This window comes from Rattus rattus, chromosome 15 (assembly GCF_011064425.1).
Source record: "Rattus rattus isolate New Zealand chromosome 15, Rrattus_CSIRO_v1, whole genome shotgun sequence".
Lineage (NCBI taxonomy): Eukaryota > Metazoa > Chordata > Mammalia > Rodentia > Muridae > Rattus > Rattus rattus.
The window spans coordinates 6,635,512-6,643,363 of record NC_046168.1 but is presented as its reverse complement, the minus strand read 5'-3'; positions in this window follow the sequence as shown (position 1 = coordinate 6,643,363).

Sequence of the window (7,852 nt, the reverse complement as noted above, 5' to 3'; positions counted from 1 at the left end):
TTCCTTCTATTCTGCATTTCCCGCCTGCAGTTTGCTTAGTGGACTCTCTGAGTCCATAGACCATTTCCTGCGACTCAGCTTTGGTGACCTCAGAACATTCACAGACTTAGAGCACAAGCGACTTGAGTCTCTGAGCCTCAGTTTCCTTTTCTGACAGTGTGTTGTCACTGATAAGTTTATAGTAAGAATGGAAAAAAAAAGCGATTCACATGGAAGCTTGAGTGTGGGGCCTAGCAGAAAGCTCTCGGCAGGCAGGACCACTCTTTCCTCCTTCTCATCTTGCAGGTTTAATGGCTCATATGCAAATGTGAAACCATTTATGCCTTTACCTTTCTGGGGTTTTTTTTTTCCTCCCCCCTGTCTGGTCTATCTTAGCTCTGGATGAGCAAGATACAACCTATACTACAAGGAGAGCCATGTGTTCCCCTCAGGGCACAGGAACACAGCAGGTGCTCATTGCCCTCTGAGGACAGCATATACGATGACTTCACTGTCTGACCCTTATTCATCCTACGACTGCACCAGGCAGAGATGAGACTGTGACCCCCAAAGGGCTTCCAGTCAATGCAGAAGTCGAAATCGGGGAAATGAAAAGATGAGAACAGTGTGGTGGCTGTGCACTGTGGCCTGAGAGTCAGCAGCAAGGCCTCGGGGCAGGCGCTCCCTGGTGGACAGGAAGTTCACTAAGGCAAGGGAAAGAGCGACACTACAGAGGCAAAGCAGACACCACTCAGGGCTTGTTGGCATGGAGACCGGTGGCAGCCAGGTGGGGGTGACTGAGGGTTAGTATGCAAGCTCTCTCCCCTTTGCTCTTTCTTTCCTTCTATCCTGCATTTCCCTCCTGCAGTTTGCTTAGTGGACCAAGCCATGGAGAGCTAGTAGGGCGTCCTGAGTCCATAGCCCATTTCCTGTGACTCAGCTTTGGGGACCTCCTGCTGAGGTTCAGGTTTCAGGGTCTCAGAGGGTGGTGACGGTCTGCCTATTAGGGATCTCTCCCCCAGCTCTGCAGCAGCTTGTGGCTACTGACCCTGCTTTGGGAAAGAGGCATTGTCCTCTCAGGGTCTCAGCAGACTGGGCAGAGATCCTGAAGTGACAAGCTGGTTCCTGGCACTGCATCTGGAGACTGCATGTTGTGCAGAAGGAAAATGGGACCATGGTCACCCAATGATGAAAGGCCTAGGTTCCTACTGAAAGGACCTACCACTTATTCTGGAGAAGAGCTTTGGGAAGAACAGTGAAGTCAGCCAGGACTTGCCACCCTATGTCCTGAGTGGCTTACTTGTGTCCTTTCATTTCGACCCCATAGCCAAGTCATTGGGCTGATAAAGAGGCTGAACACAGGAAATTTGTCCAAGATCCTACGGATTTGCCTTTCAGAAAGCCTCTTCCGCTGCACCCAGGAAGGTGGCAGAGAGAGGGGAGGCCATTGAGAATCTGCAGGAGGGAGGGCCTGGATGCAGAAAACATTTCCAAACTGGCAGCGTTTCCAGAATGCCATCTGGTGGCCAAAGGCAGAGAACAAAGCAGAAGCACAGAGGGGACTGTCACCAACCTGGAGGATTCATAGAGCTATGCTGCACAGAAGAAGATACCCAGAAAAGATAACACAATAACACATCTCTTAAAAGATGGCCCAGCCTGGGTGTGGCACATGCATGTCATGCCAGCAGTTGGGAGGTAGAGGCGGAATGATCAAGAGTTCCATGTTATTCTTGGCTACGTAGCAAGTTGGAGGCCAGCCTGGGTTACATGTAACCATGTCTCAATACAGCAACAGCGGCAAGGGATAACTAGTGCCCAGAAGAATGGAATTCATGGTTTTATGTGTTATTTATATTCTTGAGAAGAGATTGCTGTGAATATATAGCAATGCTATATAAAATTATATATAATAAATACATGTACTCATGCATGCATATGTGTGTTATGACCACAAATACAAAAAGTTGGACTCACACCATGAGACTTTGAATGTGTACTACACATGTGTTTTGCTGCTATTGCTTCCTTTTGGTTTGGGGGTTTTTTTTATTTTTTATTTTTTTTCCGGAGCTGGGGACCAAACCCAGGGCCTTGTGCTTGCTAGGCAAGCGCTCTACCACTGAGCTAAATCCCCAACCCCTTGGGGGTTCTTTTTTAAGACAGGGCTTCATATGCTTAGGTTGACCTTGAACTCCCCTCAAAGCAAAGGATGACCTTGAATTCTTGCTCCTACCTCCACCTCCTGATCATTGAGGTTACAGAAGCATGTTACCATTAGCAGCTTGTTATACGTGATTTTGTCATTGTTTGTCTTTCTAGACAAGGTTTCTCTGTATAGACCCGACTATCCTGAAACATGCTCTATAGACCAGGCTGGCCTCAAACTCAGAGATCTGCCTGCCTCTGCATCCCAAGTGCTGGGATTAAAGACATGTTGTACGTGTGGTTTTTTTTTTTTAATTGTTGTTGTGTTTGTTTTATTGGCATTGGTGGCACGAAGCGAAACCACCCCTTGAAAGTCCCAAAGGTTTATGAAACAAGATGTCAGACTGTTCACAGGTGATTGTCTCTGGGAACCCAGCCTCCATTTCGTCCTTCCTTCTTCTGGGCGAAGCTGACCTTTAGCAGCAGCTTGTCAAAGAATGAGTGGCGCTGTCGCTGGAGTTTGTCCAGAAAGACTTCATTTTCTTGAATTTGGAAAAAAGTTTGGAAGGAGCAGTGGTAGTATTTGAAATAGGTTTAAAACAGCTAAGCACAACCTCCTTCAGGACCTAGAGATTTTAATATGAGGGTAGGTTAAGGCTGGTGCTTGATGTCTTTGTGCACCCCGAGGCTTGAGGTGAGCTCTTGGCCACAGCTGAGAGGCAAAATGAGGAGGTTGAGAACCAGGGGATCTTTTCAGAGCACTAGAACCCCCAGGGCTCACAGTGGTAAGATACAGCATTGACCAGACAACTGGAGAAAGGCTAAGACCACCCACTCAGTATAGACATTCTGGTCTGGCCTTCTGCATTGACTCTCCCTGAGACTGCTCGCTAAGTCAGCTCCAAAGAGGCCTGGAAGCATTTGCTCTCAGGATCATTCCACTCATGAAGGTGGCTGGGCAGACCTTGTTGATGGGAGAGCCCGGAGTCTTGACTCGAAGAATCAACTTTGTTATTCTGGGTCATTTGCTCCTGGCGTGGCACTTTGGGACTTTCCTAGGACAGGTGACAAATGTCAAGTCTCACATTGTGGCATCTCTTTCTAGACAAGTACAGGAAGAAAAATGGACTTTTCAAGGAGAAACTTGCCAAGATATAGAACTTTTCAAGAAATGAAAGGTGTTCTATCTTAGAAAAGTGCAGTCATCCTCCAAGGGGCTCCACCCGGAAATGACTTGGAAAGCATTTTGAAATGCCAGAGGCCAGATAAGAAAATTCATATTTCTCTCTTCCTAGTCTGCCAAGGATGACGCTTAATTTCTAGTTCAATTATCACTCTTTCTAGAAGGACTATACATTCAGATCCTTGGGGCAGGGCTTGGTTGGATCCCTTTTCTGGAGAGACCGTGCTGGTGTCTGTGGGATGAGATGAAATAAGTAGCACTGAAAACTGAGGAAGTGACGGTGAGAGCAGCACCGGGAGACATCAGGAAAGGGAGACGATGGTAGGGCTTTGGGAGAAGTTGTACCGAACTGTGGACCTTCTTCATGATCTTCAGGGAAAATGCAAAAATAATGGTATTTTTTTTTTTTGGTTCTTTTTTTTTTTTTTTGGGCGGGGAACCTAACTCAGGGCCTTTCGCTTGCTTGGCGAGCGCTCTACCACTGAGCCAAATCCCCAACCCCAATAATGGTATTTTTAACATCTCTCTCCTCTCTCTCTCTCTCTCTCTCTCTCTCTCTCTCTCTCTCTCTCTCTCTCTCTCTCTTCCTCCTCCTCTCCTTCTCCCCCTCATTCCAACTTTCAGAGGGGGAAGGCACTTATTTTCTTGTTTCTTTTTCTTTTTTCTTTTCCCAGAGTTCCTCTGTGCAGCCTACCAGTTCCAGAACTCACTCTGTGGACCAGACTGATCTGATTAACCGTGCCTGCCTCCGCCTCCCGCGTGCTAGGACAGAAGGCCTGGCCACCACTGCCCGGCTTCATTGACTTGTTTCAGTTCTGTTTTGTTTGTTTGTTTGTATTGCCATTGTTGGTGTTACTGTTTGAAGCAGGCTCTCAGGCTGGCCTTGAACTCCTGTCTTCCTACGTCATTTCTCAGGTCCTGGGGTTACAGATGTGTGTCTCTGCTCCTGGTTTATAGACTTCAATTCTGATAACTTATAGGTGATCCTGCATGCACCCAATCTCCATCCTAGCCACACTGGGCACTCTGCTTAGTTTCTGAGAAGCCCCAGCAGCTATAGAGCCAAATTCTACAAGCAACTCCATAGCTTCACCAGGAAGTGCGTGTTTCCCTCCTTGGCATCCTCCAGGTCACCGTCTCTCCCAATGCCTGTGGTCTCTCAGCTTCTCTGACCTCTGTGGTCACCTGTCTCCGTCTCCACATTCTGCATAATTCTCTGCTTCTTAGACCCCACTTTTGCCTCTCCTTTCCTATGGCTCCCAGGTGTAGCATGTCCCCCAGTACTGTCCTCGACCCTCTCCTGAGCATTACTGGCTCAGAGACAGATGGCCGCATTTGGCATATGAAAATAAGGTTGCCCAGTTAGATCTGAATTTTAGATAAACATCGAATATATTTTTTGCTCTAAGTATTTTTACTCAACAGACCTGCCCAAAAATGTTTGCGTTTAGCACAGCTTTCTTCCTGTCCCTCCAGCCGCCCCCCCACCCCACCTCACCCCCCAAATTCTGAACTACACAGTGAGTTTGAAAATGTATCAGTAAACACAACAATCAAACACATCGACTGGGAGCATCATCTGCACATGAATATTCATGACTGACTCTGCTGGTTGGCCTTGTTATACACTCAGCATTTCTGGGTCAGTCTGGGATCGAACTGTTCTCACACTGAAAGAACCAGCCCAGAGGAAGCCCGGATCACACTCAGTCATTAAATCATTCAGTCACCCAATCATTCATTTATCTGGTGGAATTCAGCATGTTCTTCTCTGTTTACAAGGTCAATTTTTAGGGGGCAAGGGAAATAGCTCAAGTTGACTCACATTTTCCCTCTCTCTGAACCCGGGGTTTGGTTATTTTTTTCCCCCTTCATATAGAATCTAGTCAGCTTAATCCTCTCCTTGCTCCAGAAAGGCTCTTTCCGGAAGGAAAATGAGCTTTCCCATCGTTATATAAATTCTCATGGGGCTTCCCTTTACAAGTTTTTGACAGCTAGGAGTTGAGCCTGGAGCTCTGAGGGAAACTGCCACACACTGATTTATGATGGCAGCTGCTGCTAAACCCCACCCTCCTTCCTCCTCACAGAACCACGCTACCTTGAGGTTACACAACTCTTTTTGCTCTTATTCAAGGGAATAATAATAAAGTGCCAGGTTGCAAGTATAAACAGGACTGTTCTGTGCCTATTATTGTAATCAAATTTTATCTTGCATCAAAAGTACAGGAAATTCTCCACGCTGTCAGCCTCCTGAAGCCTCTGTAGAGATCTGTCTTTATCTCATCCTGGGATGACCCATGGGGCTGTTTGGACTTCCCTTGATCCAGGAAGCCAGTCACACCAGTGATCTATTTTTCCTTACAGACCCAATTGACCACTTTATCTGTGAAAATTGTTGAGTTGATCCAAGCGTGGCACTGGACATGATGATGGGGTCTCAGGACTCTTAACTGTCCAGGATCATGGCTTCGTTCTGTTATTTACCCTGTCAGAGACAATGGTAAACTAATGACCTTCTCCATAGTCAATTCCTCAGCTTTGGGACTTGGAGTTTAGTTCAGTGTTCAAATGCTTGACAGCAAGCACAAGCTCTGGGTTCAGTCCTAGGCTCAACGACAACACCTCTCAGCTTTAAAACAGGGTGAAGGGGCAGAAGACATGTCTTAGTGATTAGGAGCATGTTCTGCTCTCACAGAGGACCCGTGTTTGGCTCCCCGCATCCAAGAAAGCTGTCTCCCAATGGCCTGTAACTGCAGTTCTAAGGGGATCCGCTGCCTCTGATCTCATATGCATGTATTTATGTGCGTATACTTCCACACATACACCACATAATCAAAACTTAAACACTGAAATAGGGATGGTGACAGCTGGGTTGGTGTTGATGATCATAGCCGTGACTGTGTGTTGAGCTGTTGTATGTTTAGCTTCTTCCAGCAGGACCTACTGCACGGTTAGGATTCTGCTAATTACTTGTAACGGAGTTATTTGTTTATCAATTTATCATTAGTTTGTTTCGTTTTGTTTTTAGGATGAAACCTCCATTAAAAAAAGTAACGATCAAGTTTTCAGAGTCCCTCAAGGTCTACACAGTGAACAAACACACAGTGACGAGAGCTCTGTCAGCAGTGAGAGCCACTGCGTGTCTTAGTTGACTTTCTAATGTGTGGGAAAACATCTTTTGTGCTGCCACAGCCAGAAAGAACCACACGGACACTGCTAAGGTCGGCTGCCGGCCTGGATGGACCTGGCCCCCTTGAGTCACGAGGGCAGAGCTTTTATTCAGCTCTGTTTTAGGAGCAGAAAAAGGACTCTTGTGCAAGTTGGAAGCTCAGCTGGGTGTGGCTTTGCCCTGAGGGTGCCCATCTGCTTATTCCACTTCGGAGCCTGAGGCCTCTCCTAATCCCTTTGCCTCTTTCAGCCCAAACCTTGGCTGTAGCATTAAGTCACCTGGTGTTCTCTTCCTCTTCAAACTGTGTCTTTCTCTCTCATTTGCTCCCCTCCTTTTTTTGTAGACCTGTATAGTAGTCATAACAATAACCACACCACAGATTAAATATTATACCATCCCGAACTTGCCTCCACCAAACCAAAGAGTCTGTAGCTGCTTATTTAGCCTCAGGAAAAGGGCAGAAGGCAGCCACATTCTTTGTTAAACTATCACAGGAATGGCCTCTAAGCACATCCCTTCTAACATCTGTTGAACTGAGTCTCTCCGCAGAGCTCATTGCTTTCAGCACTCTCTTATAGGACCCCCAAGACAGTTCGTCACACTCTGCTTACAGCATGCAGCCATTTTTCCAGTTTTCCACATTCCTCAAAAAAAAAATCAGTTAGGCTCTCCACAGTAACAGCCCACTGTCTGGTACTAACATCTACCTTAGTTACTCTCTATTGCTGTGATGAAACACCCCAACCAAGTCAACTTCTAGAAGAAAGTTTGTTTGGGCTCATGACTTCAGAGGAATAAGAATCCCTCAGGTCTGAGAGCATAGCAGCAAGTGGCAGCCATGTCGGCAGAAACAGAAAGCTGGGAGTGTACATCCTGAGCCGCACGTGTGAGTGGAGAGAACTGGAAACTGTTAAGGCTCTTTAGTTTTAAAGCCTGCCTGTCCCCAGTGACACACTTCCTTCAGCCAGGCCACACAGCCTAAACCTTCCCCCAAACAGTGCCAATAGCTAGGGATCAAGTTCAAATGCCTTAAACTATACTAAGAGGGATATTTAAACTACCACTGTGGGATAGCACAGCGATAGAACGCTAGCCTAATATATGTAAGTCCCTGGGTTCAATTCCCAGAACTGAAAAAAATTGAAAATTCAAGTTAATGGTATTTCTGTGTTAGGCAGTGCTTATCAGCATCTAGTATTTTTTTAAATTAACTTATTTATTCATATAAGTGCACTGTAGCTGTCTTCAGACACACCAGAAGAGGGCATCAGATCCCATTACAGATGGTTGTGAGCCACCATGTGGCTGCTGGGATTTGAACTCAGGACCTCTGGAAGAGTAGTCGGTGCCCTTAACCACTGAACCATCCCTCC